Here is a 12,103-nt window from a genome sequence, read left to right as displayed (position 1 = left end):
AACACCCCACACTTAAACCATTGCTCGTCCCCGAGCAATCAAACCACACTCTACAGAGGCCTAACTTCACTAAGCGACTTCCCTAACTCGTCACACCAAGAATATTTCACATAACTCAGTCCTCACAATCGCTCGGCACTCGACACTCAGTATGTACCTGCGCTCACTGGGGGTATGTACAGACTCCGGAGGGGCTCCTTCGACCTAAGCGCTATAATCTGCACGGACAACTCGCGTGCTATAGTATCAATATCTGTATCTGCACGGATAACTCACGTGCTATAATAAAGCCTATAAGGCCTGCTGCAGGCGGGCAGCCCCGATCCAAATAATAATAATAATAATAATAATAATAATAATAATAATAATAATAATAATAATAATAATAATAATAATAATAATAATAATAATAATAATAATAATAATAATAATAATAATAATAATAATAATAATAATAATAATAATAATAATAATAATAATAATAATAATAATAATAATAATAATAATAATAATAATAATAATAATAATAATAATAATAATAATAATAATAATAATAATAATAATAATAATAATAATAATAATAATAATAATAATAATAATAATAATAATAATAATAATAATAATAATAATAATAATAATAATAATAATAATAATAATAATAATAATAATAATAATAATAATAATAATAATAATAATAATAATAATAATAATAATAATAATAATAATAATAATAATAATAATAATAATAATAATAATAATAATAATAATAATAATAATAATAATAATAATAATAATAATAATAATAATAATAATAATAATAATAATAATAATAATAATAATAATAATAATAATAATAATAATAATAATAATAATAATAATAATAATATCTCTAGTCTCTCGTGCTCACTATGTCATGGAACTAGTCCAAAATGATGATGTGATGAATCAATAAATAGCAACAGAGACTGAGAGATGATATGCAATGAATGAACATGACCGAGTATGAAATTTCATTTTAAACAAATAATTCAACAGCAATAGGACCTCTGTGGGTCTTAATAATACTGACACATAGCCTCAACATGATTTCTAATATGATTCTCAGCTCAATTTCTTTAACACATAAAACTACATAGAAAATGCCAAGATTATTTGACTACAAAATTTTACGAAACCAATTACGTCACAATTTCTATAGTGCACGCCTGTCACCTAGCATGTGCGTCACCTCCAAACAATTCACATAATACGTATATTTAGGATTCATACCCTCAGCTCCAAGATTAGAAGAGTTACTTATCTCGAACAAGCCGAATCCAATGCCGAGCAAGCTAAACAATGCTCCAAAAATCCCATTTTACGCGTATCAACTCCTGAACGGCTCGAATCTAGCCACAATAAATTTGATTCAGTCCACACAATTTATAGGAATTAATTCCATATCAAAATACTAACATTTTCCCATAAAATCCGAAATTACACTCCAAAAATCGCCTGTGGGGCCCACATCTCGAAACCCAACAAAAGTTACAAAATATGAACGCTCATTCAACCACGAGTCCAACCATACAAATTTTACTCAAATCCGACATCAACTCAACCCTCAAATCTTCAAATTAAACCAAGAGGGTTTTCATAATTTTCCAACTTAATTCACCAATTAAATGTTAAAAACAACCATGGATTCGGGTAATTTGACCAATATTGATTTAAGAATACTTACCTCGTTGTTTTCCTTGAACATCTCCCAAAAATTGCCTCTTCCCGAGCTCCAAATCGGTAAAAATGGAAAATGGGACGAAGTACCATTTTCAGAACTTAAACTCTTTGTCCAGTCATTTCTTCTATGTGATCGCGAACCAAGTCCTGCGATCGCAAAGCACAACATTTCCACTGCCCAAAAAAACCATATGCGATCACGAAGACCAAAATACACTGCCCCCAAAAACATCTCTACGCGACCGCACCATAACACACACGAACGCGAAGCACGAGCTTCCCAGGCCTACGCGATCGCGGACAGCCCACGCGTTCACATAGAACAATGCTCCCGAACCCCAGCTGCCTCACCTCCTCTTCGCGAACGCGGCTTTGCCCACGCGTTCGCGATGCGTTCTCTCTTCCTAGCTACACGATCATGATTCTCCCCACGCGATCGCATAGAACAAAAAATGCAGCAGCCCCAATTAACCCTATGCGATCGCGGATCTTTCCACGCGATCGCATAGAAGGAAACCAGACAGTATACTAGAAAAACTTTAGCAAAGTTTCAAGTCCAAAATTTGATCCATTAACCATCCGAAACTCACCCGAGACCCCCGAGACCTCAGCCAAATATACAACAAGTCCTAAAACATGATACGAACTTAGTTGAACCCTCAAATCACCTCAAACAACGCTAAAACCATGAATCATACCCCAATTCAAGCCTAATGAACTTTGAAATTTCAAATTTCTACAAACGACGCCGGAACCCATCAAATCAAGTCCGATTGACCTCAAATTTTGCACACAAGTCATAAATGACATAATGGAGGTATTCTAATTTTCAGAATCAGATTCCGGCCCCGATATCAAAAAGTCAACTCCCCGGTCAAACTTCCAAACTTAAATTTCTATTTTAGCCATTTCAAGCCTAATTTAGCTAGGGCTTCCAAATAATTTTTCGGACATGCTCCTAAGTCCAGAATCACCATACAGAGCTATTGGGATCATCAGAATTCGAATCCAAGGTCGTTTACACATAGATCAACATCTGGTCGACTTTTCCAACTTAAGCTTTCCATTTAAGAGACTAAGTGTCTCATTTCACTCTAAATTCTCTCCGGACCCGAACTAACTAATCCGATAAGTCATACAACAGCTATAAAGTACAAATGGAGCAGTAAATAGGGGAACGGGGCTGTAATACTCAAAACAACCGGCCGAGTCATTACATTCTTCCCCACTTAAACATACGTTCATCCTCGAATATGCCAGGAGTTGTTTCCAAGCCATCAAATCATTATTCCATATAGGACTGACAACACAACACAATTAAAGACTATTACTTTAACTTTAGTCCGTAAAACCCTTGGAATTCAATTCCCAATATTTTGAATTTCTTACAAGACCCGAATCTCACATTTACACACTGCATAAGTCTGAACAAGCTGCATCGAGCCATAACCATAACCACGGATACAATCACATAACATACTACACCACTTGCATGCTCGTAGCACCATTTCCGATCACAGTGACTACTCCAAAATTAACCCGATACTGATATTAAATCCCATATCAAACAAAACCCTGTTCCAAAACCTTCGTACACTGCTGATAATGAAAGAAACACGCGAAAATCTCATCACCCCTTATCAGATCAACAAGTCATGGAGCTCTCTCGCCCCAACTATAACCATAATCACTTTCTAAGCCGACTTTCAATATTATACTCCCGAATATACCGTAATCAAACCTGGTAGTACCCATTCTTGGTCCAATGACCTTATATTATTAAACACAACTATCCCACATACACGCCACATCAATATAACTCCAGCCACAACTGCGCAATCCGTGTACCCAAATATGGGAGATGTCTCAAGGAAGAGAACCATATTGCAAGTTCAACAAGCACCACCACAACCACAATGTTACAACCAACTCCTCAAATTTTGTGAAGAGGATAATCATAGGCGCATGTGCATACTTGTAGAGGAAGGAAGTTAATGAATCAGATAAATTATCATAGAAATAAATTTTTCACACACTGCACGGACAACTCACGTGCCAATAATATAAATCGCCCGGCATGGTCATATGCCTCCAGTCCCAGCATATCATAGAGGAGCAATTAAACAACTACACTTGTATATGATAATGAAATAAGATTCTCATGCTTCTGGACTGGTATAAATAACACGCCATAGTGTAAGCATGTGCAAAGTCTGTTATCACACTTCAAATTGGCAATTTAACGCAGAAATAGTAACTACCCCATTTATTTAGGGAATTAGCCTCTTTGTAACCTCAAGTGTAGCCCAGATAGTTCTCAACAAAGGTAAGAACACGAGAAACGTTATAACTTTACGCTTAACAGTCAACTCTAGGCATATCATAGCCTAAGCATTCTTTCAAGTATAAATACCTGCCCCAATGCCCGCACATTGGCTCAAACCTCACATATATGCACACTTATAGTGCGTAGCTATCACAAATAATTAACGCAACTAGTGCCTCCACTGAGTTAAAATAAAATTCTCACCTCAAATAGGCCGCAACCCGAAACAATATACTTCTGAGAACTCCCAGTCTCCAAATTCATCGAACACATGAATCACCATAACTAATCCCAACTCCAGCACTAGAATGACTAACACATCTTCCATTTACGATAATCTCATGAGGAATACTTTTTTAATTCTTCCGTGCCACATAGCAATAATTTGAATATCAACAGTCTATCAACCAGGTGAGTACTGCAATACCGATGAACATCCGTAAGTCAAAACACAACGTGCCTTCTGAAATGCGCACCCTTCTCAGGAATTACCGAGCATTTATATCATTCATCGAAATATCTGAAACTGACCATGCTGTCCAACATTCGTTACCTTCTCTTCAAGACTGAACTGTCACTTTGTACATATAAATCCTAATCCCGCATAACACACCACATCTATTATGCCATCATGTGACAAGCACAAGAATCCCATTATCAACTCTGAGTCACTAGCAAATTACATACCCGGTTAGTTAGAAACCTTCCCCTTACTTCCTTCCAGGAGAAAATCACAATACACAACACGTTTTTCACGCCAGTAGAAAATATCTGGTTCAAACCATGGTAGAAACCATCAAGAACACTTTGAAATCCATCTGCACATAACCAAGCTATTAGAACTAAATTCCTCTAACTCGACCAAACCACGTAGGTCACCAAAACCCAAGAATATTGCCACCAAAATATCTGTAGAGTCTCACCACATCATAATTACCCCTATAAATACCACAACCGAAACACCCACTCTGAAAATACCTTATTTGAGTCTAAGGCCGTTTCATTCACCTTCCTGATACCGAAATATAAAATCTATAATGATATACAAAAATGCCACAAGTCTCGACACCATCCAACTTAAATCTCATATTTTAGCCATAAACAAATCTGCCAAAAATTTTCAATTGTTACATATTAATCTCGAATCCATTAGAACTTTCTCGAGAGTCACTCTCTTTGTTCAAATCCAAATTACACTGCCCAAATGGGCCAAAAGACACGTGCCCCATTAGCACAACAACACTCAAAGAAGTAACTCTACTTTAATACCATATATCAAATTCATACTCCCTGCGCACTACATCATTCACAAATAACAACTCACTCATCCCACGATTTTTATATACTCATAAAGCGCAATATAACCCGTATCTAGAAATTTCCTTACTCGAGTCATTCTCGAACTCCACCTCTGCAAGTCATCACTGATTCCCAAGTATACTTCAGACCAAAAAACAAATTGACACATAACCATGAATTGAATTATCAATAGCAGGCTCCCCCACTTGGCTCAAAGTCATCAATTAAAACACTCGATAATTTGCAGTACCCATATTCTATTACTTCCATAACACCGTGGTTAGTTCAGCGAAAATTCTTCTCAAGCTCATACCACGCCAACCATAAAAATACCTCAATAATCCGCTAAGCTAGCATTCATTCTCTTAACACTCAAGTTAACTTTCTCAACCAGATTCAAATTCAAGTCTCAAAACATACGCCCCGCTGGCAGAAAAGAAACTCTCTATTCACATCATAAGGAACACACCTACGTAGATTACTCCGCAGGAGATAACCCACATGCTTAGTCTCAAATTGGCATTTTGTTATACCCTTTCGCAGACACAATTACTATGAACTTTCTGAGTCTAAACTCATTAACCAGACACGAGAATTTAATTTGCCCCAAAATTTAACAACGTGAAAGATCTTTTAAAACATTCACACTCGAGACTGTACGTCACATCAAAACGAAAATCAAGCACCCAATGACCTTCCTTTACACTTCAAGGAAACACTTATCGCCATATTCACATCGTCTTAACACATCCCGCAGTTATATCATACTCATCACAAAGCTATTTCACCGCTCATCGAGCCACAAATTTAACTCGTAGGGACATTACCGGACATATGAGTCCAAATGTACAAGTTACAACTGAAGCTACCGAGCTTAAGCTGCGGTTCAACCATGGCCTCAAGTCCTCCAGACTGGCCCATCACCAAAACACAGAATACACATCTCGTACATCATCCCTAAAATGACAAGCCGACGATACATAGCTGATACCGAGCGCTCACATGCGCACACGAATGCGTGGAAGGAATTCAAGAGTTATATTTTAAGCTGAATCAATTACGCACGATAAAGAAAGAAAGATGGGAAATTATCCTAAATGTCATGTAGCCTCTTGAAGATAAGTATGGACGTCATCATAAGAGGCAGCTAAGATAAGTATGGACGTCATCATCATAAGATAAGTATGGACGTCATCTAAGGCTACCATGAATAAGAGGCAGCTACAACCAGAACGCAGGTACGTCTTCAAATTCATCTCCCTTCGATCACAGCAACATCAACATCCAATATCTGCATGCAAGGTGCAGAAGTGTAGTATGAGTACAACCGACCACATGTACTCAATAAGTAACAAACCTAACCTTAGAATGAAAGTAGTGATGAGCTTGTACCAAGGTCGGGCCCACCACCAATAACAAGCAACAGTTCATAACAACATAAAGCAAATAACAAAGAAGTAACTCAGAGATAAAATGCTCACCTTAATCATGATTTCTGAAAACAATTCTGCCTTTCCAGTGTGTTAGTGAAAATACAAATTGTTTACCAAAAATATAAGTAAGTTTGAAACAGTAATTTTTCAAAAAAATTCCTTTCAACAATAATTAAGATGTTTCATTTTCTTTCCAGATAACCAGTGGAAAATGCATCACGATGCCCATATTCCAAAATGTGTGAGAAGTCATGAATGACGTGATACCGTACAACATGAGAAAAATGCATCTCTATGGCTGTATGTCAAATGTGTGGGTCAATGCGATGCCACTCAGTGATAAAATCATATGTACACTCTTAGAGTATCATTTCACTCAGTCCTCCCAATCACTCAGTCCTCCCAGCCACCCAGTCCTCACAGTCACTCAGTCCTCACAGTCACTCTGTCCTCCCAATCGCTCGGCACTCGCACTCAGTAGGTACCTGCGCTCACTGGGGGTGTGTACAGACTCCGGAGGGGCTTCTTCAGCCCAAGCGCTATAATCTGCACGGATAACTCACGTGCTATAGTATCAATATCTGTATCCGCATGGATAACTCACGTGCTATAATAAAGCCTATAAGGCATGCTGCAGGCGGGCAGCCCCGATCCACATAATAATAATAAAGTCAATATGGCCTGCTGCGGCGTGCAACTCGATCCCATAATTATTCTCACAATCAGGCCCTCGGCCTCACTCAGTCATCAATCTCTCCAGTCTCTCGGGCTCACAATGTCATGAAACTAGCCCAAAATGATGATATGATGAATCAATAAATAGCAACAGAAACTTAGAGATGATATGCAGTGAATGAACATGACCGAGTATGAAATTTTATTTTAAACAAATAATTCAACAACAATATGACCTCTGTGAGTCTCAAAAATACTGGCACATAGCCTCAGCATGATTTTTAATATGATTCTCAGCTTAATTTCTTTAACACATAAAACTACATAGAAAATGCCAAGATTATTTGACTACAAAATTTTACGGAACCAATTACGTCACAATTTCTATAGTGCACACCCACACGCCCATCACCTAGCATGTGCGTCACCTCCAAACAATTCACATAATACATATATTCAGGATTCATACCCTCAGCTCCAAGATTAGAAGAGTTACTTACCTCGAACAAGCCGAATCCAATGCCGAGCAAGCTAAACAATGCTCCAGAAATCCCATTTTGCACGTATTAACTCCTGAATAGCTCGAATCTAGCCACAATAAATTTGATTTAGTCCACACAATTTTTTAGGAATTAATTCCATATCAAAATACTAATATTTTTCCACAAAATCTGAAATTACACTCCAAAAATTGCCTGTGGGGCCCACGTCTCGAAATTCGACAAAAGTTACAAAATATGAACGCCCATTCAACCACGAGTCCAACCATACAAATTTTACTCAAATCCTACATCAACTCGACCCTCAAATCTTCAAATTAAACCAAGAGGGTTTTCACAATTTTCCAACTTAATTCACCAATTAAATGTTAAAAACAACCATGGATTCGAGTAATTTGACCAATATTGAGTTAAGAACAATTACCCTATTATTTTTCTTGACAATCTCCAAAATATCGCCTATTCCCGAGCTCCAAATCATTAAAAATGAAAGTCCCATTTTCAGAACTTAAACTCTCTGCCCAGTCATTTCTTCTATGCGATCGCGAACCAAGTCCCGCGATCACGAAGCACAACATTTCCACTGCCCAAAATAACCCTATGCGATCGTGTACAAGGTTATGTGATCGCGAACACCAAAATACACTACCCCCAAAAACTTCTCTACGCAACCGCACCATAACACACGCGAACGCGAAGCACGAGCTTCCCAGGCCTACGTGACCGCGGACAGCCCACGCGTTCGCATAGAACAATGCTCGTGAACCCCAGCTGCCTCACCTCTTCTTCGCGAACGCGGCTTTGCCCACGCGTTCGCGATGCGTTCTCTCTTCTCAGCTACGCGATCGCGATTCTCCCCACGCGATCGCATAGAACCAAAAAACTCAGCAGCCCCAATTAACCCCACGCGATCGCGGATCTTTCCACGCGATCGCGTAGAGGAAAACCAGACAGTGTACCAGAAAAACTTCAGCAAAATTTCAAGTCCAAAATTCGATCCATTAACCATTCGAAACTCACCTAAGGCCCTCGGAACCTCAGCCAAATATACCAACAAGTCCTAAAACATGATACGAACTTAGTTGAACCCTCAAATCACCTCAAACAACACTAAAACTACTAATCATACCCCAATTCGAGCCTAATGAACTTTAAAATTTTAAATTTCTACAAACGACGCCGGAACCTATCAAATCAAGTCCGATTGACCTCAAATTTTGCACACAAGTCATAAATGACATAATAGAGGTATTCTAATTTTCAGAATCGGATTCCGGCTCCGATATCAAAAAGTCAACTCCCCGGTCAAACTTCCAAAATTAAATTTCTCTTTTAGCCATTTCAAGCCTAATTTAGCTACTGGTTTCCTAATAATTTTTCGGACACGCTCCTAAATCCAAAATTACCATATGGAGCTATTGGGATCATCATAATTCGAATCCGATGTCGTTTACATAGATCAACATCCGGTCGACTTTTCCAACTTAAGCTTTACATTTAAGAGACTAAGTGTCTCATTTCACTCTAAATTCTCTCCGGACCCGAACTAACTAACCCGATAAGTCATACAACAACTATAAAGTACAAACAGAGCAGTAAATGGGGGAACGGGGTTGTAATACTCAAAACGACCGGTCGGGTCGTTATACCTCGGCTCAAGCAAAATACAATAACAGCAGTGGAAAAAATAAAAGAAATTATAGTCAAGAATCCAATACCAATTACTAGTCCTAGCTAGTGCTTTAATTTATGTGGCACCATTATAAATTTTGAATTACTAACTATTATGACTTGTAATATATTTTTTATATAATTTCAAATATATAAATATTACTTTTAAAAACTTAGATAATTTATGCCTAAATTCACAATGAAAACTAAGTAGTTTGATACTCGCGACTCCTTTTGGAGTTTTAAGGCAGTTTAGTGTTGGGTCGTAATCTCCGCTATATAGCTATATGCCTATTAGCTTCGGACCATATTCATTTTCCCAATACATTACATAATAGATCATATATTATTCTATCCGTTTTAATTTAGATGACACATTTTGCTTATCAAGAGTCAAACTGCATAAAATTTAATAAATATTTTAAAATATATTTTGTTATCATACTGACATGAGAAAAATTTATAACTTATAGTAGTACTTTTCCTGTAGTTTTTGTATATCTAGATTTTAATTTTGAAATACTAAGTTGAACTAATTTAATTTAGTATTAAAATTTAGTCAAGTTAATTCTCGATAAGCGAAATATGTCATCAAAATTAAACAGATGGAGTAGTTTCTTTTTTCTTTTTTAATTCCTAATTTTATATATACATATATATATATATATATATATATATATATATATATATATATATATATGTTCTTTCTTAGCGACCATTCTTTTTTTCTTGAAAGAAAATGCAATAATGAAATTGATTAAGTAAAGGAAAATACAAAGCCTAAAGGAGAATTAACTACAGCAATTCTTCTACGTATCAAATTTGGGGGAAGAGATATCGCCAATTCTTAATAGTTGTTCATCAACCACTTAAATTAAAAATATCCGATATAAGTATAATATATGTATAACCATATATAATCAGTGTATAATCTATGTATACCGGCTAAAAAAAATAAACAGTAAATTCAGTCGGCTATTTATGTAAAGATCTCTTGAAGTTATTATCTAGCCAAACAGGCCTAAACAGTTTGGGCTACTGAATCTCTAACCTAGAATGTCCAATTCCCCCATCCAAAAGCACTTATTGAGTGTTTTGTTTGGCATATTAGTTATGTGAGAAATATAATATAGGGATTGTTTAAAGTTTGAACTTATGATTTCAACGCTCAGTGTAATCTCATAAGTGGGGTTGGAGAAGATAGTGTATATGCAGAACTTACGCTCCTATCATACGAAGGTGGAGAAACTATTTCTGATAGACCATCGGCTCAAGAAAAATAAAAACACAACAGTTAAGAAAAGAAAATATAATAGTGGAGAAATTATGGGAAGAGGAGCCGATAGACCCTCGGCTCAAGGAAAGCATAATCACATATTTAAGTAATATTGAATATGTAAATTCTGAATTCAAATTGTTGAATATGGTGAGTTTGCAATATAATAATATTATTAGTCAACATGTCCCAAATTAAACAACTCTCTTTTGTTGTTACTGGTTACTGAAAACAACCACACTCGACCCTTTAATTAGCTTATCTGATGATATATCTGGGGAAAGTTGGTGTTTGATTAATTAAATTCGTTAATTTTTGTTAATTAGTAAAATAGATATTTTCTTCCACCGAATGAGTTGGTAAAATGGAGCTTTCCTCCTACTATGATTGATCATTAATTCACAACTATTTTAGCTGATTTTATTAAAATACAAGAAATAGTCATCATAATTCAAAAGAAAAAAGACAAAAAGAACAAGCCTATATATAGTTCGAGTTCATTAATAAAGGTATCATATTTTCTATTTCTATGGAGTTCATGTATGCATCACCAGCAGAGGCAGACCCAGAACTTGGCCGCGAAAGCACTATGACATTCAATATAAATTTATCACCGTTCATAAAGATTGGTACGGGGGGAGGGAGGGTATGCTAATATCTGACTATTTCTTGAAGACATTTGCAAGTATATATGGAGTTTTTGCCGAAATTTCCGGTTGCTGGTGACTCCTCACCCTATAGCGTGCGTCCGCCTCTGCAAAAGAAAATATTAATTATTGCAAATTTGACATAATAAATAAATAAAAACATTAGATTTTTCGGTATAAGTATACTTCAATCGACCCAAATTTTTGTGTAAATATTTTTCAAAAAATCTGTCCAAAAGCCTCTTTCAAAATATTTCTCCAAAAACTTCTTTGTTTTAAAATAATAATAATATAATAATAATATTAAAAATTATGTTCAAACCGGACATGAGAAATAATTGAAAGCCTATAGACTTTCCAACTTTCCAACTGAACTTATCTAACACAATGAATTCCCTTATCCACTTGCCCAAAGCACTGAATTTTCCTGAAGGAACAAAAGGGAAGAATGAGATTGGAAACCTACGTAAATGAGACCAATGGATTTAAAAGACAAGAATCAATAGGGTAAATTTCATAAATGGTCGTAGACAATTTTTTTTTTTTTGTAAGAAAAA

This window comes from Nicotiana tabacum, chromosome 18 (assembly GCF_000715075.1).
Source record: "Nicotiana tabacum cultivar K326 chromosome 18, ASM71507v2, whole genome shotgun sequence".
Classification (NCBI taxonomy): Eukaryota; Viridiplantae; Streptophyta; class Magnoliopsida; order Solanales; family Solanaceae; genus Nicotiana; species Nicotiana tabacum.
The sequence above is the reverse complement of the archived record's forward strand: the minus strand, read 5'-3'. Positions refer to the sequence as shown.